Below are 22675 nucleotides of genomic sequence, written 5' to 3' on the forward strand. Positions count from 1 at the left end.
TTTGCCCAGGAACGTGTAACAGAGATGATTAGCTTACCCTTAATCTCTTTTGTGTGGCCCTGTGTCAGTTGTGATAACGTTCACTTAATAACGATGCTTTTCTAGAAGCAATAGTTTGGGTTTTTTGCATTCTGTATTTGCCATAATGAAATAGTAACCCCCCTTTTTTTTTTAAGATTTTATTATTTATTCCTGAGAGACACACAGAGAGAGAGAGAGAGAGAGAGAGAGAGAGAGGCAGAGAGAGAAGCAGGCTCCATGCAGGGAGCCTGATGCGGGACTCAACCCTGGGACTCCAGGATCACGCCCTGTGCCAAAGGCAGGCCTAAACCACTGAGCCACCCAAGGTTCCCCGAAATAGTAACCTCTTTTTACAAATATGTCTTCTTTGTTCTTGGTATTATGAATTGTGTTCAACTCATTGTCAGAGACATGAGAGGATCAAACAGAGAAAGAAATGGTATGAGACTGAGGTGGTAGGAACAGCCCAGGAGTAAACCTGTTGTATCATTTATCTATCACTATATGTATGCTATGTAATGAAACCCACAAAAAATTAGAGTAATACAGTAATAGGCATTTATTTAGCATGAGTCTGAGAGTTGGCTGAGCTTGCTCAAAATTATGGGGATTGGCTGGCTTTTTGCTGGTCTAGCCTGGCTTTGTTTGGGTTGACAATGGTTTGGCTCCTTTGTCCCTCCAACAGGTTAGTCTAAGTATGTTCTCAGGGCAGAGGGAGAGGTGCAGTAGAAAGGCAAGCCTAATCACACAAATGCTTTTCAGGCCTGTTTGTGTCAGCTATGCCAGTATCCCATTGGACAAAACAAATCACGTGAGAGGACATTAAAGTTCAGGGAAAAGAGCATGGACATGGGAAGGGTAAGGAGAATTTGGGCTTATTAACGCAATCATTCTATCATACCTATCTTCCTTCTAAAAGATTATTTGAGGAAACTACACATGGGAATTATAGCCAAGTGATTTAAAAAATATAGGCTATGGATTCAGCAGACACAGATTTGAATCCTAGCTCTGTGACCTTAGGCATGTTGCTTAACACCACTGGGCTGTAATTCCCTTGTCTGTGAAACGGGAACAGTAACAGTGCATATATCATAAGGCTGTTGAGAAGATTCAATGAGATAAAGTCTGTAAATAATAGCTAATTCTTACATAGTGTTAACTATGTATTAGGCACTATTCTACATGCTTTAGGTATTTTAACTCATTTAATCCTCACAAGTCTATATGGTAGATAAGTTATTATTCCTGGTTTGTAGATAAAGAATATTAGACCCATGGAGGTTATAGAATTTTCCATGAATTGTTATTGTGTTATTGTGTTAACTATGTATTAGGCACTATTCTACATGCTTTAGGTATTTTAACTCATTTAATCCTCACAAGTCTATATGGTAGATAAGTTATTATTCCTGGTTTGTAGATAAAGAATATTAGACCCATGGAGGTTATAGAATTTTCCATGAATTAGAGCTAATAATGGCTTCAGAGTCCATGCTGTGAACCATTATCTGATCCTATTCTTAGCATAATATCTAATATAAAAAAAAGCATGCAAAACACATAAGCTAATTGTTATTATTAAAAAGTTATTGCTAAAGCATATCATTTGACTCATGCCATACCATTTAAAGTGAAAGAGAACTGTCTGTAAATACAGCTTCCATCATATAGAGTTGGGCTTTTCAAACACATTTCATTGTCCAAATGGATTCAGATGATCCCTTTGAGAAACTATAATATTATTTGGAAGATAAAGACATGGTAAACCTATTAAAGTAGTGTATCTGCATGACGAGAATGAACCTTAATGTATGTTATTGGCAGTTTTTGATGAAGACCACCCACCAAACTGTGTGTTACATGCAAAATAATCAGTGGAGACATCCAGTTTATACAAAAGTTCTGGATTCACCCTTTCTCCAGAATGACTGAACTCACCACACAGCCTGACTATGAAACCCTGAAGCAATATAACCTCACTGTGGAAGATGTGGACTGCTGCAGATTTCATCCTCGCATGGCAATAACCGTGGTAAATAAAGAGCCCTGGGTTTTGATATATTAGAGAGGATTTATTAAATTCTAATTCATTACAATTGAAATGGGCAAACAAGGGCAATATGGAATGGTCATGTAATAACAACAACTCTCATGAGATTAAAAAATATATAATAGCAAATATGCATCTACCACTTACCATGTTCCTGTTTCAGGTACAGTTTATATATTGATATAGTTCATCTTCACCTTAAATCTTCAAGGTAGGCAATATTGTCATCATTTCCATTAGACAGATGATGAAACTCAGGCATGGAGTGTAGGGTTTGTAGAATTGGACTCAAAACCAGGCTGCCTCTCACTGTGCAGTGATAATTCCAATGAATGTGATGTTAACCAGGTTAGATTCTTTTGACATCTTAATGGGGAAAAGTGTAAATTATTTTAACAACAACAAAGGATTCTTGAAAGACATCAAAGTGACCAGTGCTGTAATGATGATGTAGTATGTGCTATTAATGATTATAAGATTTTGTCATTGGTATAGAGACAGAAGGAGGATTGAAGAATTGTAAGGTGTCCATCCAGCCTGATGACTCACTGTATATTTCTTCTTATTGTATAGAGCCCCTGGCTTGCTGCTTATGTGGTGATTAGGTTTTCTGAGTGTGCCATTGTGAGGCAAACGCTAGGTCCATTTGCATCAACAGAATGACTTTCACGGGACTGAACTACAGTCATGTGGACAAGATTATGTGGCTTGGTTGTCTCAGGAGGATACCTCTGAAAATGATCTTTATACCTATGTACCTGTGGCAGTTTTTTCTGTAGACATTTATGAACTCCCAAAATTGTATAAGATGACACCACTTGCAATTATCATTCACTTATTACAGTAATAATAAGAAGAGGGGAAGCAGATAATAAAAAAAAACTTCAAGTGACTCTGTTCTTATGCAAAGAATTTGTGATTAATCTAAAGATAAGGCAGGAAACTGCTCATTCCCTCTTTCTTTTTTTCTTTATTTTTTAAGATTTTGCTTATCTGTTTCTTTGAGAGAGTGAGAGAAAGAGAAAGAGAGACCGCACAAGCGGGGGTAGGGGCAGAAGGAGAGGAGAGGCAGAGAATCCCAAACAGATTCTGCACTGAGCATGGAGCTTAGCATGGGGCTCGATCTTGCAATCTGTGAGATCATGACCTGAGTTGAAATCAAGAGTCAGATACTTAACTGATTGAGCCAGAGGCCCCTCCCCTCTTTCCTTTAAAAGTATTTACTAGATGTTTACTCTGTGTACAACATCCTGGCTTACAAAGAAGTGTAAGACACCATATATGCCTTCAGGGAGCTTAAAGTTTTTAACATGTGAAAAGTTAAACAGCATACAGCAAGTAAATTGATGATATAGATTTAAGTGACTTTCAAGTTCAGAAAAGGGAGATAGTTCTTTAGACTCCAAAGTTGGGGAATCCATCATTTTTTTTGTCATCACCAACATCATCATCACCCACCCTCTGGGAACCTAATAAAGGCCACATACTGTGATAACTCATTTAATCTTCAATGCCATCCCATGAGGTAGTCATTGATACTCCCTTTTACAAGTAGAAGAATATCTTTTCTAAGGCTTAAAAGTTAAGTGATGTATTCAAGTTTATCCCACTAAAAGAGGTAGAAGGATTAACTCTGGGGGCTTAATTACTATCATATATCCTAATTTATGTTTCTAATCTATCAGCAAATTCTGTTGTCTCTACTTTTAAAATATATCCAAAATGCTTCCACTCTTCAGCCATCTACAGCTGACTCTCTGGTTGTGCCACCGTCATCCCATCACATTCTGTAAGAAAAGAGTTGCTTGAAGTTGTTACCTGGTCTAGTACAGCAGCCTCTTAACAAGAATCTCCACTTGTGCCCTTCACAGTCAACACTCTACATAGTAGCAGGAGTGATTCTCTAAAAGAGACAAGTCAGCCTCTTCCTCAAAGCTCAACAGTGGATTCCCATCACACTTAGCACAAGCTCCAGCGTCATCTCCAAGACCTGCAGTGCCCTGTGCGATCTGCACACTGACTATCTCTTCTCATTGAGCTCCTAGTTCTCTCTCTCTCTCTTACTTCAATACAGCCACATGGACTTCCCACTGTTTCTTCAACACACCAAGAATGTTTGCCCCTCCGAGCCTTTGCTCAAGGCTATAATGCTTCTCCTCCAGATAGCCACATGCCTCACATTCTCTCTTTCATTATATTTCTGCCTCAAGGAAACCCACAAAACCCCAAAACCCATCTGTTGTGTGTGATGATGAAATTTTGAAGCTACCACCTGTTCATCCTTAAGAGAGTAAGTAAAATACGGTAGATGAATACCACGGAATGCGGAGGATCAAGAAGAAATAGAAAACTAGTTCTGCACACAGCAACATGGAAAAGGCGAGAAAATATGGTGCTGTGTTGAGAAAAGTAGGAAAGAGGAACACTTTATAGCACAATATCATTTATGCAAATCAAAATTCTAGGTAGGACCTATGGGCATACATACCTGCTTAAGGACATGGTTCCATATAGGGAGGGAGGAAGGAAATAGAAGGGAGTAAAAGAAGAAAGACTTTCTCTGAACACCCCGTTAGAACAGTTCCATCAGCTACTCTTTACCCCCCTAACCCATGGAGTGCCAATTTCTGTGTGACAATGTGTAATATATGAATTTGTTGATTTATTTATTGCTCTACCTCTTCCTTTAGAATATAAATTGCTATAGCACAGGGACTCTGGTTTACTACTGTATCTTCTGTGCCTACATCAGTGTTTAGCACAGAGCCCGTGTCAAATAAATATTCATTGGGATGAATATATCCTCCCAAAAATTGTAGGAAAGATTGAGATCTCCTTTTTACAGCTGAAGAAAACAAAGTTAAGTCATTTGTATCAAACAGAGGATCTGGCAAGTGGAAGGCCCAAGGTTTTAGTAAATATTTCACAGGATTCTAAGTCCTATGTGGTTTCCATTATATCATGCTTTCCCTAAAATCACATGAAAACACCTCACATATTAAGTAGAACACATAGCTATGTTCAATCTATGGAAGTAGTGTTAGAGAATCATTTCACAAAAATTTAGCTGTGTTGTTACAACATTACAAAAAACATTTAAAGAAGCTAATACTTGCAAAATATGAGCACCCCAGGGATTCTTCTATGCATGTTATTGAGGAAGCTGTTACTCATCAAAGAGGGAGGCAGATAAACTTTCTGGGCTGACTGTCATTCCATCACTAACATTTTAAAATCCTTGATATTTTGATCTTTTTCCATGTAGATTAGTTTCCTGGTTTATGGTATTTTAATTAAGAAAAAGTTGATAGCAGCCCCAATTAAGGTCAGAGCATACTTTGAAGTAATCATATTGTTACTAAAAAAATATTGTGCTTGAGAGAATGATGCAGAGGGGGTTCCAACGTTACCAAAGAGGAAGCAGACTCAGAGTCTGTTCACCATTAAGCATAGATTTTTTAAAGGGCTCAAGGGAGGGATCTCTGGGTGGTGCAGCAGTTTAGTGCCTGCCTTTGGCCCAGGGTGCAATTCTGGAGACCTGGGATCAAATCCCACGTCGGGCTCCTGGTGCATGGAGCCTGCTTCTCCCTCTGCCTATGTCTCTGCCTCTCTCTCTCTCCGTGTGACTATCATAAATAAATAAAGGGCTCAAAGGATTATGGTTTTTAGATGTATCATTTTTTCAGTTTTGCTTTTCTTACCGTTTATGTAGTTTGTGAGCTGTCTACTGTTCTAATGAACCCGAAGTTCTCCATAATGGCCACACTGAATGTCACTGCCTACCCAGGAATAATAAGCTGACTAACTTATTGATTGACAGCCAGAACTCAGATCTACAGGAACATTTTTTCAAACTCAAAATTCCAGACTTTTTATTTAATAATTCTAAATGATCTGTCTCTACCCAGATGCTTATTTCTGATTTTGTGTATAAATAGTCACATGATGTGGATGTGATGTTTCTTCTTCCCTCATTGCTGACAGGTCACCGTTGACATCGAAGACAAGGATGATGAAGCACCTGTCTGCGCACCCTTTCTGTATAAGGCAGTCATTTTTGACAATGTTGTTGTTGGCACAAACGTCAATGGCTTCAACCTAAACTGCCACAACAGAGATTCACAGGGTTTTGAAATGCGCTTTCAGATGGTTTCTGGTGGATAATTTTATTATTTCTTTTCATCATGAGCTTGAGTAAAATTGACATTAGTTATACCCTCTTCAACATGATATAATCTTAGAAATAACTATGTTTATGAAGTTTAAGCTGTTTCCATACTATGGCATTAGGTTTCCTCAAGGAACTCTTTCCACTTCAACATGTCCAATCTCATTCCTCCTATGGCCAAGCTATCAGTGATTTCAAGGATGCTTGACAATCAAGAATCTTTGGGCCTCACGGGAAATATTGAAGTTATAGGAACGGAGTCTGCTGTCCATGGCACTGGCAGGAAACTGCAGCACCATTCCACGTGATGCTAATACAGATTCACTAGGATAGATGTGTTTGACTGCATTATTTTTGGATTCACATCGATTCATATCAACTTCAGTCATCATCTTGTGACATATGGAAGAAATTTATTGGAGACTAAATCTGTGCTAGGACATGGGTACATGGTAGTACATGAGACAGAACTGGATCTTCTATTCATGGAACTTGTTCACTAAACTAGTAGTAATGTAAATAACTATAAAAATTACTACAGATGACAAGTTCTATAAAGGAAAACTCTGGATATCATAAAGCAGTGTGACAAGAAGTATCTAAACTATGAAGGTAGGCCTGCTGTCATGTATCTGAAAAATTGGGAACATGATCAGTAAACACATTGCCTATTGATTATAAAGACTACTTCAATGTTTGCTTCTCTTGCTACATGGTTAAGTTTCATGAAGGTGGGAACTATGTGTATCTTGTTTATGATAGTATCTCTAGGGCCCTCGAGACTTGACTTAAAGCTCAGTAGAGGCTTAGGAGATATTTGTGGTCTGACTAGCCCATTTGATACGAATCTAGACTAAGCTGAATGTAGTAATAAAATTGCTCTAAATGGAAAATAAAGGAAGGAAACTCAGATAGAATAGCTTAATAATAGTGTGAAGTTTGCTGAACACATATGGAGATCAGACTCATGATCGTAACTTTTAAGACAATTTTTTTCCCTAACCAACTGAATTAATTGCTTATAATATATAATTTAATAAATTTATTATGCTGTATTTATTGATTTCAATGTTACTATAAGCTTTGTATAGATATAGAAATTCAGAGGACAATAGAAGTTCTACTTATTTATACATACTGTGTTTCCAAAGCGATGTAAGATAGCTTGAGGAAATTTTTTTTTTTAAAAGATTTTATTTATTTATTCATGAGAGACAGAGAGAGAGAGGCAGAGACACAGGCAGAGGGAGAAGCAGGCTCCATGCAGGGAGCCCGATATGGGATTCAATCCTGGGACTCCAGGATCATGCACTGGGCCAAAGGCAGGCGCTAAACCACTGAGCCACCCAGGGATCCCTTGAGGAAACTTTTGAAAAAGATTTTATGTATTTATTTATGAAAGACACAAAGAGAGAGGCAGAGACATAGGCAGAAGGAGAAACAGGCTCCCTGTGGGGAACCTGATGCAGAACTCAATCCCAGGACCCCGGGATCACCACCTGAGTCAAAGGCTTGATGCTCAACCACTGAGCCACCCAGGTGTCCCTTGAGAAAAGTTTTTAACGTATCTTAAAATAATTATACTTTTTGGATTATCCCTTTTAAATGAAATGAGAACCATCATTGAGGATTTGACCCAACTAGAGGTTTGAGTGCTCCAAAATTAATTGTGAAATTAAGTTAAAAAAATTTTAAATTAAATTAAATTCTAATTGTGAAGAATCCTTTTAACTTTGAATCTGGGGCTCACCTGCAGTGGCAGTACCATCTTGTGGTGCCCATAATCGATGATAACCTGAAACTTGGCAAAGCCAACAAACCCAGGAAAGGCTATCTATCTATTATAGATATTTATGTGAAGAGGGCCATCGTGTCACCTCCTCCAACCATCAGTTCTGAAGTAAAGTTATAGAATTTAATTTGGGTTTGTGCATGGGGAATATTTTACTGTAAATTTGAGCTTCTTCTAGCAAGGCTAAAAGGCTACTCAGGGCAGCACCCACACCCATATGACTTCCCACTTGGGCGCTGCCCCATCCAGCCACCAGGCCATATTTTGGAGTGTGACTCCATAAGTATAAAGTGTGTGGGTGAGAAAGAATTTGTGATAATTGCAGGTGGAACCTAGAGGAGCCTCAAGCAACTGATTATATCTGAATGATCTGAAAGTCCTGCCCATCAGAAAGACCTAGTAGCCAATGAATTCTATCAGCTAAAAATCTCCACAAATGGGCACTTTTAAACATTATTCTCTTGTGATCATATTACTCATAGTAATAGGCACCTACAATGTGCCAGGCACTGTGCTACACAGGTTGTATTTGTCAGCTCATCTAATCTTTGATCTAATCCCTTGAAGTTTAACAGACCCTTTGGTATTTTGTTATTTAAAAAGTAGATATGCAAAAACTCTGAAGAACTCTAGAATGGCTTCTATGTCACCCAGGGATAAAGTCTAATCTGTAGATTTTATGGTTAGTGTATTTCATTATCTCCTATCCTTTGAAATAAAGGCATTTTTTTTTTTACAACATGGATGATAAATCTTTCCACCAGAGTATTTGATTTTCAAGAACACACTGTTCTCTCAAGCTGCACAAAAGGTTTTATCCTGTGTAGAGCAGATAATAGAGGCGTAGAAGCCTAAAAGAACCTCAGGTGCCACCTAGTTCAACCCCTTGATTTTATAGATGACAAAACGGAGGTCAAAGCAGAGAAATTGTTTTGTTCAAGTTCACAGAGTGGTCAGTGCATACAATTCAAGTCTTTACGTCCTTAAATTGGTGCCTTTTCTAGGCTCAGGTGTTCCTCAGTATCACCTATGGTGTTGAAAAACATCTGTGCGTCGTGAATCGATACTTCACTGTGTGTCTAGGACCACGGTTCTATGCTGACGCTATTATGTGCAAACAGATGCTCTCTGAAAACATAAAATAATGCTCTGCTTGCTTTGAAATAATATTTCCCAGCCAGGAAAAGGCCGGACTATTGTGTACACAGCTATCAACACATACAAATCCAGTGATTAGTATATCCTTCTCATCTTTGCCCTGATGACTGTTTTCTTTGTTGGCTCCATTTCTTGGGTATGTTTCCTGCTCTGGAGATATAGAAATACTATAGAATGCGTCTATGAAATGGCCAATGAAGGCCCCAAGCCCAAATCCAAATATGTGGCTTTTCTTTCCAAGCCTCTGATGTAAAGAGTGGTAATCAGTTGGGTTTGGTGATCATACTCCGAGGGCTTCTGCCTCAGTTTGCTTTTGAGGGGCACAGGGAAAGGTACTTGGTATGTGAAACTCAATGGTCCCCTTTACCATTGCTCCAAACCTAGTCTCTCTTGGAAATGGCTGGAGAGCTTTCTTTAAAAAACAGCAGGGGCACTTGGGTGGCTCAGTGGTTGAGTGTGTGTCTTTGGCTCAGGTTGTGATCCTGGGGCCCTAGGATCGCATGAGGCTCTCAGAGGGATCCTGCTTCCCCCTCTGCCTGTGTTTCTGCCTCTTTCTTTGTGTCTCTCATGAATAAATAAACAAAATCTTTAAAAAAACAACAACAAAACCCCCAGCAACAACGTATTCGTGGGTTCTACCTTTGAACATCTGAAAGAGATTTTCTGTAAGGTTATATTTTAAACAAATCAGTTTGTAAGCAGATAAGCCAAATAACTCCCTACATTATTTTAATGCAAGCAGTTCATGGGCAGGTGTTTGACAACCACTGGGAACTAGGCTGGAGATAGGTGATAAATCCAGGTACCCTCTCCATACTTGTTTTGAGTCCATGTGAGGCTAAGCAGAGAGGCCAAGAAAATGAATAGGAAAAGGCAGCTGCTTTCATCATCGTCCAAAAATAATTCTTCAGGGTGCAGAATACTATGGCTTCCAAAATAGAGTTGGATATGAATTTGTATTAATGAAGTAGAGATAATTTATGATTTAGTGAGGAGGGTGCTAATGGTTAATGAGACCAGTTTATTATTCCCCATAAAGCATTTAAAAAAAACTGGGAGTGGGAGAGACGTGATAATAGTTATGTGCTGCAAAAAAAGTTGAAATTCTTTTCTGCCATGTGTTCGCATAACGAAGCTGATACTTCGTCAACTTTTCTTTTGATGCAAAGGAAGAAAGTATATTGCAGGTAAGACACAGATTGCTAATTGTCACATGATTATTACGAATTGTGTGATATTAAAACGCCACTTTAAAAAGTAGTAGATACCTGCTTTTATTCATTTATTTTTTTTAACATATAATAGAAATCAAAAGGAAAAAATGTTACTGGAAATAGAAATAGAAAACTGGAGGTATTAACAGTAAGTTTAATTTTGGGATCCTATTGCAGTAGAAGAAAAAGGAGTACATTTTCTCCATAATTGTTGCTCAACAGAAAGTTCTTTCATATGAACATATGGTAAATCTGCTCAAGCATCATAGAAAGGAAATAAACTCATTTCACCTTACCTGCCTCTGTTGAATTCCTGTGCATTACAAAACTGGGACTTCGGATCCAGTCTTAGAATTTGGATTAGGTAAAAATTTGCCTCAAATATTCTATATATATTAGTGAAATCAACTCTAGACAAATGGAAATCCAGCGTTATCTACCATTACTTAACAATAAGATTTGAAAAATAGATTATCTATGCTGTAGAGCTAAGTTCTTGAACCCTGGAGGTTGTTAGCAGATGGTAAAATCTACACTCTGGCATATGTAATCCATCTTGAAATTGGCTGAGGCTTATTCATTAAACGAGCCACATAACCAACGGTAAGGGGTGAGGCTGGTTTCAGGAAGGATAAATGTGGAGTGGAACAAGAAAGATTTTCAATCTTTCTCCTTTTTTCTCTCCGCCTGTTACTGAGAACCTTCCTGTCTGAGTCCCGATTGACCATGTCATCGTTTCATGAGCTGGTTCTCTTTTAATGTTTTTTCCCCCTATCTCTTCCTTCAGGGAACTGATGCCAGCTAATCTCCTGCCCTAGTTGGCTAGGGCTGCTATAGCAAAATACCACAGACCAGGCGGCTTAAACAACAGAAATATATTTTCTCCCAGTTGTGAAAGTTAGAAGTCCAAGGTGGAGGTGTTGGCAGGTTTGATGTCTTCTGAAGTCTCCCTCATTGGCTTCCCCATGGCCACCTTCCCTCCGTGCACATCACATCACATCCTTATCCATCATCTGTGTTGTCTGGGTCCTAATCTCTTGTTCTGATAATGTCACCAGTATTGGATTAAGTCCCACCCATGTGACCTCATTTTACTTTACCTCTTGAAAGGCCCTTATCTCCAAATATAGTTACACTCTGAGGTACTAGGAGTTAGGTCTTCACCATATGGATTTTGGGGAAACACAATGCAGCCCTATAACACCTGCCATCCAGGAGACTTTGCATCAATTAAAAGATCTGAGTGAGGCTTGGTGAGCAGATGGATGTGAGGATGAAGCTAGGAGAAGGTAAGAATAGCTGGAAGTTTCTGGAACCTAGGCTGCAAGCCCTCTCTACACTGGAAGTCATCTGCATAAAGTACTCGATACATGTTAAAGCAAATTTTATCAAGCAACTTTTATTCATATTTTGTGCTTTTTAAAAAAAATTATGTATTTATTTGACAGAGAGTGAGAGAGAGAGAGACACACACACACACACACACACAGAGAGAGAGAGAGAGAGAGAGAGAGAGAGACAACAAGCAGGCAGAGCAGCAGGCAGAGGGAAAAGAGAAGTAGGCTCCCCGATGAGCAGAGAGCCTGACATGGGGGTTAATTCTAAGACCCTGGGATCAAGGCCTGCGCTGAAGGCAGATGCTTAACTGACTGAGCCACCCAGGTGTCCCCATTTTGTGCTTTTGAAAGGAAACTATTGTGTATAAGAGTGATTTTGATGGAGAAGCCATTGATCCAGGTATGATGCTTAAATATCTTTTGATTATGTCCATTTTGCACATTGGGTGCTAAACCATGTGAATGAATTACTTATTATGTTTTGCATAATGAGACTCTGTCATAAAACAAACCATTCAAGAGCCAGGGAGATAAGACCAATAACTGAATCACTTTTTGCTCATTCAGCGTTTGACTGGTATTCATTAGCTTAGGTCTTCTTAATACAGAGGACATAGTTACTGTATATTTTGACCAATGCATTCAGCTTATTTTGAAACTGGATATTTGATGGTGACTCAACAATTACCTGTCAAGTTCCAACATGCACTATTGAGTGATGACACAGATTTTTTGGGTGGAGGGAGGGGTTTCTCAGGTGAGTGCATTCCAATATAGCTCAATGGCCTTGGCAGAAGAATCACTTTTCATAAATTCATGAATTTTTGAGAGTGGACTCAGCACATTGAAATGTTACATGACACTTAGAGAAGAGAACTATTTTAAAATAAAAACAAGTTTAGCCAAATATGTTGGAACACACCAACATTCATCACAGATCCTGTGGACCCCAGAATGTGATGTATAATAAGCATTGCTTTATTTATAGAGCCTAATCAAAGTAAAAGAAGACATTGGTCCCCTACCCTAGTGGTTGGTATTTAGAGCTCCATAGCTGGACAAATCTAGGTTTGTCACTTACAAATGGTGTGGCACTGGCAAGTTACTTAATATCTCTGTGCCTCAGGTTCTTTATCCTTAAAATGTAGCTCAGAACACGTATCTCATAAGGATGTTGAGTGGATTCAATGACTCAACTGTATGAAAAGAGTCTGCATATAGTAAATACTCAGCTATTATTATTGTTGTTATTATTTTGTATTAATTCTATTCTAGTCACCTAAGAAACTACAATTGGTTGACTTCCTACTATATCAGCACCTATTTACCTTGTTTCTTTCCTCTTGTATATTACTCTCATTTTGTTCCTATTTCCATGAAGGGTTGGTTGTTGAAAACTCAGATACTGTGTACGCCACAACCAAATTTAGGGGCAATTAAAAAATAGTTTGACATGTTCTTTTTTAAACATCTGATTTTAAATAATTACAGACTCACAAGAAAATGCAAAAAATAGTACAGAGAGGTACTATGAACTCATCACCTAGCTCCCCCAAAAGGCAACATGTTTCATAACTATAGCACCAAAACTAGGAAAATTGACATTGGTACAATACAATTAAGCAGACTATATAGACTTATTCAGATTTGACCAGTTTTTGCATGCACTTATTTTCTTATATATATGTGTGTGTGTATAGTACTATAACATTTGGTCACCTCTATAGCTTCATGTAACCACTACCACAATCAAGAAAAAGAACTGCTCCTGTACCACGAAAGAGCTCTCATGTGCTAAAGAGGCAGTTTTTAATGCATGTGAAATTGCAAGCTGCTTCAAGTTTTGCTTCTAATTTTTCCTTTGGTAACAAAGTAAGATTTGAGAAGACAAGCAACTCATCACTACACTGGCTATATAGCAAATGCTCAGTAAACACTTCATGGGATGAATAAATGTTTTGCATATTCATTATAATTCACTTTCTCTGTGTTTTCTGTTCTTTTCCCCACAGTCTGTGAGAATGTGTATAAATATAACCCCAGAACCGGTGCAAAAAAGTGGAAAAGACCCCCCAGGCACCAGGAAGAGTCCTTGGCAAGCATATACACCTTCCCGGAGGCTCACCTTTCTGAGGAGTCTATATCCTTAAAAATTCCCATGCAAGGATAGAATTTTCCTGTGTCTCTGAATGACAGCTTTTTGGGTCTGTATTTCCCCATCATGGCATTTTTTTACTTGGCTATCTATGATTAAATTGTAGATGTGAGACTAGCTGCTTTGTGTTTATAACTTTCCATAATCTTCTAATTCAGGGTGTTTTGGTCAAGGCAGCAGTCTCTAGGTTTTGTGGAAAACTAGGGAGTGAACTGATACACGTTCATTGACTTTGTCCAGTGGAACACATGCTTGTTACAGCTGAAGATTTTGCTTGCTCACTGCTACAGCCCCAACACGCTCGGCACACAGTGGGGTCTCCACACATATTTGGTGAATAATGAATTTGAATATAGGACTTTAGATTTCTTGCCTTTAACTCAAATTGCTTGTTACTCCTCTGACCCACAGAACAGAAATGGGAATTATCTTAGAAAATAATATTTTTGGGTTTTGGTAGTCATAAAAAATGCAGGGATTTTTTTCCCCCAGCATTTTTAAAAAGCACAATTGATCTTGCTTTTAATTTTCTCTTTATGGCACCATGGAGAATGGCCACCTGAAAAATTTACTTATTAATGACCTGCCAAAGAAAAGTCTAATTCCAGTCTTTCCAGATCTATGCACTTAGACCAATAAATTTATAAATAAGTATGAGATCTCTGATGATCTCCCTGCTTGGGTGTCAGAAGACACATGATAGCAGGAAAACAGAGGTTGTTGGTGGTAGAGGCTAAATTCACGTTTAACTCCAAATAGAATTCAACTTAGGATATGTATATAATCCTAAATATAAATATATTATCCTAAATATATATATTTTATCCTAAATATATATTTTATCCTATATATATATATATATATATATATATATATATACTTTTTTTTAACGAACCTTATTCAAAGTAAAACACATCATGAGCAACGAACTAACATTTGAATCAGAGGATAACAGGGGTTTAGGTGATCGGAATGTCTTGATATTTATCCTCCTTTGCATGTGTGCACACAGATAATTCCTTTTCAGTCCAGAGGTAGATACTTCCCAACAAGAGAGGGCACCTGAAAATAAACAGGCTTATTTTTAATTTATGCCTAAGCTTGGAGGGGTCCATCCTCAGGAGGCATTCCAGTGTGGAGAACATCAGTGAATTTGAAGTCTGGAGCTTGGACAAGTCATGTAGCCTCTCTGAGGTTGAAGTCTCCTCTTCTAGAGAACATATATGATCATTCCTGCCCTATTTCTATCTCATAGCTTTGTTGTGAGCAAGAATATAAAAGTGTGGAGCTTCTGCACTTGGCAGTGCTTTTTGAACTGTAAGTACTAATTAAGTGTAAAATAGGAGTAGTTTCATTAAGTCAAAATTGGACACTGAGAGAGCAGTAGCTTGGAATACGGAGGGGGTCATGCCATGGTTCTAAGCCAACATGCACTAGAATGGTTGGTAATTAGCTCTACGACTTCTGTGAAAGGAGTGTACTGCCTTGTTCCAGATGGCATAATTCCTCACCAGGGGAGAGACCAAAGACTGTCTGGGAAAATGCTCTTCCCTCTCCAGCAAGGCTCTCGCTGGATCAATTATGATTAGATGGATGTAGATATGTGGCTTTCCATCTGCCACCACCTGTGCTTTTAAGGGAAAAAATGCATTTATAAACTTCTTTTTCAAAGTCTGGATCGGATCAATTAGTACTAAATCTGCTTTTGCCCAAACCAAGAAAACTTGGTAAGTGGATGTTTGCTTTCCTGTGATTGGTTGTTTGAGGTCTCAGTTCCACACATGGCCAAAGGCAAACAGATGAGCTAGAGGCAGCAACTGGGGAGGTGGGTAGAATGCGAAATTTGACCTCTCTATTGGGTCATGATCAATTTGCCTCCAAACTCCAGATATTCTTTTCTGTTGTATCAACAGTCTCCAACTTAATAATAATGATGGGAGCTTCCTGAGGCTGCTGCTGTTCCAAATTACTGTAAACAGTTCTGGAAACTAGAATTCTCCAGTTAAAGGGCTCTCCAGGGCCACATTGCCTCTGAATGCTCTGGGGAAGAATCCATTCCTTGACTCTTCCAGCTTCTGGGAGCTGTCTTGGCGTTCTGCGCCCGTGGCTGTGTGCTCATAATCTGCCTCTGCCTTCACATCGTGTCCTCCTCCAGGTGTCTGATCGATTTTCCTCTGCCTCGTTCTTAGAAGGACCGTTCTTCCTGGGTAGTCCATGATGCTCTCCTCATCTCAAGATCCTTCACTTAATCATACCTGGAAAGACTTTCTTCAAATAAGATTATCTTCACAGGTTCTGGGGGGCAGAAAACAGACATATCTTTGAGGGGGGCACCATTTTACAAACTACACATGATGTAAAAAGCCTTTAATATGGAATATAAATCAATGCAATCTTTCTGATGAATATATGACCATTTTAGTTTATTTTAGTCTATTCATTGAGTGCCTACTGTATGCTGGGAATGTTTTAAGGCTTTTAATCAATAAAAATGCAAATACCTTTGGTCTGGTAATTTCACTGCTTGGAATTTTTCCCTGTATATACTTAAAAAAATTTTTTTTAGATGGCTGATGATGGTAGCCTTGTTTGCAAGAGCAAAACAATGGATAAAACCAAAGAGCCCATGAATAAGGGTTTTGTTGGGACATAACATCATGTCCACGTTATTAAAAAGAACTGGTTATTGTAAAGAATTAGGCATATACTGATATGGAAGTGATACATCAAGTGGTAAAGTTTGGTAAACTACATAATTTTTATTAACATAAATAGGTAAAGATAAGCATCTCTACAGATATATGCATGCGTAAACTGTGGGGTGTGAGAGATCTCTGGGAACTGGTAACAGGGATTACCTTTTTAGAGAAAGTCTGGGGGAGATAGAGGAATGCAGAGGATGAAGAGAGATCTTACTTTTTTTTTCACAGTTTTATGGCCCATTGAATTTCCAACCTTGCACATATGCCATTTTCATTTTTTGAAAAATAATGTAAGTAGGGATTATCTGGTGGTGGGAATGTAGGACATTCATTTCCTTCTTTAATACTTTATTCTGGAATTTTATAAGATTTCTGAGGCTTTTCTTTCAAATCAACTTGAAACTAGGCTCAGCTCTTTCCACTGCTGGGGATATTTTCCTCCTTGATTTGTATAATTATTGTTGCTCTTCCGCCTCTCGTTTTCTCCTCATGAAATCGATTATTCTCAAGTTAGGTCTCCAGGACTTAGCAGCTAAATCTCTTATCTATTCTCTTGCGGTTTCTAACCTCCTGAATGATTGTTCTGTCTTTTCAGAGAGTTGTTCCTCCTGGTCTTTCGGGTCATGAATTTGAGTTTCAACAGTGATCACCCTCAGTTTCAGCCCACGAACTGATTTTTTTTTTAAAGATTATATCTTTAGGGATGCCTGGGTGGCCCAGCGGTTTAGCGCATCTGCCTCCAGCCCAGGGTGAGATTCTGGAGACCCGGAATCGAGTCCCATGTTGGGCTCCCTGCATGGAGCCTGCTTCTCCCTCTGCCTGTGTCTCTGCCTCTCTCTGTGTCTCTCATGCATAAATTAAAAAAATCTTAAAAAAAAAAAAAAAGAGGGGACGCCTGGGTGGCTCAGTGGTTGAGCATCTGCCTTTGGCCTAGGGCGTGACCCTGGAGACCCTGGATCGAGTCCCACGTCTGGCTCCCTGCATGGAGCCTGCTTCTCCCTCTGCCTATGTCTCTGCCTCTCTCTCTCTCTCTCTCTCTCTCTCTCTGTCTCTCATGAAAAAAAAAAAAAAAAGATATTTTTAGTTCCAGGAAGGTGTGCGCGCCCGCAGGCGGGCATAGGGAAGGTGTGCACAGGTGCACATTGCACACAATTCTAAGCACCTCGGTCGTGCTAGTGTTGGAGTGGCGTCTGTCTCATCGCAGTAGAGGTCTGTCCTGAGTATCTTATTCTTCCTCACACTCCTGGGTCCCTTGGACCCTCGGGCCCCTGGTGCTTCTTGTCCTTTCCCTCTGCCCTGGGGCTGGGGCCGCGGTGCAGGGGCTGCGGAGCCTCCCGGGGCCGGAGGGACAGGGCTGCAGGCCGGGGCCTCTGCAGGCCGCCGGGCCCAGATAGAGGAGCCGTAGCCCGCACGCTCGCTGCGCTGGGCAGTTCTCCGGGCGTCAGGGAGACGGGACATCCCCTCGTGGGGTGGCGTCCTGCTGAGTCCGGGAACCTGGTCTCCAGGCAGGTCTCCCGGGAGCCTGCCTCTCGGCCTGGTGCAGCCCGCCCCTCCGAGGGTCTGCGGTTCTCTGGCGGCTCCGAAGGGAGCCCGTTCTTGGCAGCTCTTCAGTCGCTCTCTCATGACCGGTCTACAGCCCATCGGAAGCTGCACAGGCCAAGAGCCCAGGCAGCCTGGAGATGCAGGAGTGGAGCCTCCAGGAGCAGAACTGCGGGGGGGTAGGGGGGGCTGCCCGCCTCCAGCCCGCTGCAGCAGTAGGTGGTGTTCCAAGCTCCTAGTTTGTTACACAGCCATAGCCCATACCAGAAAGAGGGTGGGATAATATTTTTTTGTATTTCCCTATATGCTTATTTATTTATGCTCAAGATTTTATCTATTTATTTTAGAGAGAGAGAGAGAGAGCAAATGAGCCAGGGGAGGGGCAGAGGGAGAGGGAAAGAGAATCTTTTTTTTTTTTTTTTTTAAGATTTTATTTATTTATGAGAGACACACACACACAGAGGCAGAGACATAGGCAGAGGGAGAAGCAGGCTCCATGCAGGGAGCCCGATGTGGGCCTCCATCTCTGGTCTTCAGGATCACGACCCTCGCCGAAGGCAGATGCTCAACCACTGAGCCACCAGGGCTGCCCAGGAGAGAGAATCTTAAGCCAACTTCCTGCTGAGCGGGAATCCCACTTGGAGCTGGATCTCACCCCCCTGAGATTGTGACCTGAGCTGAAATCGGGAGTCAGAAGCTTAACCCACAGAGCCACCCAGGTGTCCTTACTTCTCTCTCTATTTTTTTATTTATTTTTAAAGATTTTATTTATTTATTTATTCATGAGAATACACAGGAGAGAGAGGGGCAGAGACACAGGCAGAGGGAGAAGCAGGCTCCATGCAGGGAGCCCAACGTGGGACTCCATCCTGGGTCTCCAGGATCACGCCCTGGGCTGAAGGTGGCGCTAAACTGCTGAGCCACCTGCGCTGCCCCATCTCTATATTTAAAAAAAGTACACAAATAAGTGTTATTTAAAAATTGAGACTAGGAGTACCTGCTTAAGATTCCTTCTCTCCCTCTGCCTCTGCCCCACCCTGCCCTGCTCACCTGCATGCACACATGCACTCTCTCTCTCTAAAAAAAATTGAGACCAAAGAAAATATTGAAAAGGTGAGAAAGAGATATCTGATACAAAGTTCACGAAGGTGAAGTTGTAGAACCTCAGAGTTAAAAAGGATTACTGGACTGTATTTTGCTTGAAGGTAGGAGCTGACCCAACTAGAGTTTCATTACATTGCACCTGGCCCAAGAGAGGGGCCAACACACATATATTAAATAAATTGCTCTCAGAATCTTCCAGTCAAATCCTTATCTGGTAGATCAATTGGGAAGAATTTCCCCTAGGACATGTTCAGTGTTGACCATGGGTCTGCTTAAATATCTTCATGAAGGAGAAGTCACTACCTACCGTGCAACTCTTTCCTTTGTGGAACAACAATAATTATTAGAACTGTTTTATTGCAGCAAAGAGGAAATCTAGTTGACAGTGGGAAGTCTAAACTAAATAATTCAGAAACATGTTTTTTCCTCATTAAAAAATCCCCTTAGAGGAAACAGGCATATTCTCACTAGCTGATAAAGAAAGTAGTATGGACCGCGACATTTGCATAATTGCTTCCATTCATTATTGTTACCTTATATTTTATCCGCCTCCAAAATTATGCTCCTTCATCTATAATAAATGATTTACTTTCAGTTGGAAAAAGCAAAATGATCCCTTTTGGATCAAAATTACCTAGAAATGTAATTAACTATATCTCATTGTTGTAGCTCATCGTATAAACTCTCTGTGGATGGCTTTAAATAAGAAAAATTGGCAGTTTTATTGTGTTCTTGATGTATTGCAAACACTACTTAGTAGGACACATGACTATAGGGCCAAGCTAGAGACTCCATTGGATCTAAAACAAATTTAATTTGTGTTTATTGTAATGAACAATAACATTAGATTTAAACAGCTCCTATTTAGCATTATGCAGTGTCTTAACAGACACCAACCTACCTCATCAGAGGTAAGACTTGAGGACAAATACTGTCAGTTGCGTTCTTTACTCACTCACGCTTTTAGATTTAAGAAGTCAGTTTGGAAGTCTTTACTCCATTTATATAAAATGATTATTAAAACGTCTAACGCATAGTGTTTGAGACAAATCATCAATTATATTTATTATAATTATAACTATTATGACTGGCACTATTTCTAGTCAGCAGTGTTATTGCTGTTACTAGCTGTGTGAGCTTTCTGGCTCACACGATATGCTGGATCCTCAAACTCTTCCCTACCGGCACATTTATTTTCTCCTTCCAAGAGAGAATTCATCTGTTTTCATCTTGTCTAAGAAATGCAGCCGCTGTGGCAGTAAACCCTTCTTACCTGGCTTCCAAGGTCAAAGCTAATAGAGGCTTAGTGGAGAGGCTTAGGTGGAACCCCAAAGGCTTCATTATTGTAGTACTGGGCTCCCCTGGTTCAGCTGTAGAGACTGAAAGAGCCCATGGGTTGGTAGCACAAACGTAATTAATTGGGTAAAAGCCAAATCCATCAGGCAAGAAGGGCAAACTCAACAAAATCAGGACCGAAATTCTCCTTCACTTATGGCTCCCTCTTCTTTTTTGGGTCCCAACATCTAGCTCTGTACTTGGCACGTAATAAGTGGATGTGGAATAAACAAAGGAAGGTGAGATTTCATATCAGAAACCAAAGGAATGTTTCCCTTCTTAACCCAGCCCAATGGATAGCTAACTAGATGGCAGGCAGGTTCCATTCCCCGTTTGACTTCTATGCTTTTTGGTTTTCTTCCAGACCCAGTTTATTTTCGAGTATCACCATGATATTGCAATTATAAGCCTTAGCCACCGGTCCCTGTTTATGGTGCAGGATTGCCAAGCACCTGGTACAGATGCTGTGATTCTGCACGTGGACCATGGTGGACTTTGTTAACAGATTGCAGGATGCCTTTCTGCTGAGTGTGGATGTATCCTGTGGTGGACGTGGAAATGTACTCGCCCCTGCCCCCTCAGATTCCCTTCCAAGGGAGGATTTGCTGTCCAGCCGCAGGGAGTGTGGTGAGCAGACAGTCCAGCTATTAGCATCTTTGAGGTCAGCCTCAGCAGCAGAGCACCCCTTGCTTGAAAGTCATGCCCTTCCCAGGGCAGCCTTTACTTAGTCGCCATGCCAGGAGGGGGGCTGAGGGAGTGGGTGCTCATAAAGGCCCAGCCATTCCCGTAAACTGTAAGATGGCTGTGATGGGAAATACCAGCTGCAGAGCCTTCCATCCTGGTACCCACAGGTTGGTTGAGGTTTCGTCAGGCTTGTTTTGTGCTTTGCCTTCTCCCTCTGCCTCATCCTGCTTCTTCTTCCTACTTGTCATAGGTCTTGATCCCCAATAAACATCTCATACCCGAAACCCCATCTCAAGATCTGTTTCTAGAGAATCCAACCTGGCAGTCACCATCAGTAGATTGGAGCTGGCATGTGGAATCAAGCTCATTTTCCATGCCTATTTTTTCGTAAGGCCAGTGCTCACTGACAGGTGGTATAATCAAGATACTCAAAGCATTATAATAATTTCTAAAGATAAACAAGCCCACATTCTCCTTCGGCCTGCAGGCTGTGGAGAAGATAGCCGGGTGTCAGTGGGTGATCTGCCTCACTTCAGCAAAAACATGCAGTCTTCAAACCAAGTCAAATAATTTCCTTCATTGTCTGAGACAGGGTTTCTCGACCTTGGCACTACTGACATTCAGAGGCTGAGTGACTCTTGGTTGTAGAGAGCTGTCCTGTGCATTGTAGGATGTTGAGCAGCATCCCTGGCCTCAACCACTAAATGCCAGCAGCCCCACCTCCCACCAGTTGTGACCTGGCAAAATCTACCTGGTTGAGAACCAGTGGTCTAAGAGTTTGCCTGGGGAGGCAGCGTCCAGGTAGGGAAAGGAAGCCCTTAGCATGTTTTAAAACACCCTCCCTTGCGGGCCTTGATCCCTATTCTGCCATTGGGCAATGGCTCTTTGATGAATCATCACCAAAACAGATGAAAAGTGGACAGTGGACAGCTCCCCTGTTTCCTAGTAAATAAGGCTGAATTCCTGAGGCTTCTGGCATCTGTGCCAAGTCTCTCAGGATCAGCCTCCCTCTCCCACACCCTGGTCTTTGCAGGCAATGGCCAACCCCCAGGCAGCCCTAAGTGGGTGCTGGTTTCTGTTTACACACCAGGGGAGGCTGCATTCCTCAGCCATTTGGGAGCACAGAGGACTGGCTTTCTGTCCCTGGCACTAATCTGAGCACGAAAGGGGCAAAGTCATTTACTTAAAAAGCTAAAGCAACGATGGGTCTCATGGGAATTTCCAAAAATAATTAGCACTTAAATACCATTGAAATATTTCAGATCAGATGTGAGTGTATATATGTGTGCATAGACTTACTTACTTTAAATTTTCGTTTTCTCCCTTTTTACACATCTAATGCATCCACTGAAGACTATTCAAAACTGTAGATCAACCATGAGTAGAGAAAAATAAAACATCATTCATACTTTC

This window comes from Vulpes vulpes, chromosome 9 (assembly GCF_048418805.1).
Source record: "Vulpes vulpes isolate BD-2025 chromosome 9, VulVul3, whole genome shotgun sequence".
Classification (NCBI taxonomy): Eukaryota; Metazoa; Chordata; class Mammalia; order Carnivora; family Canidae; genus Vulpes; species Vulpes vulpes.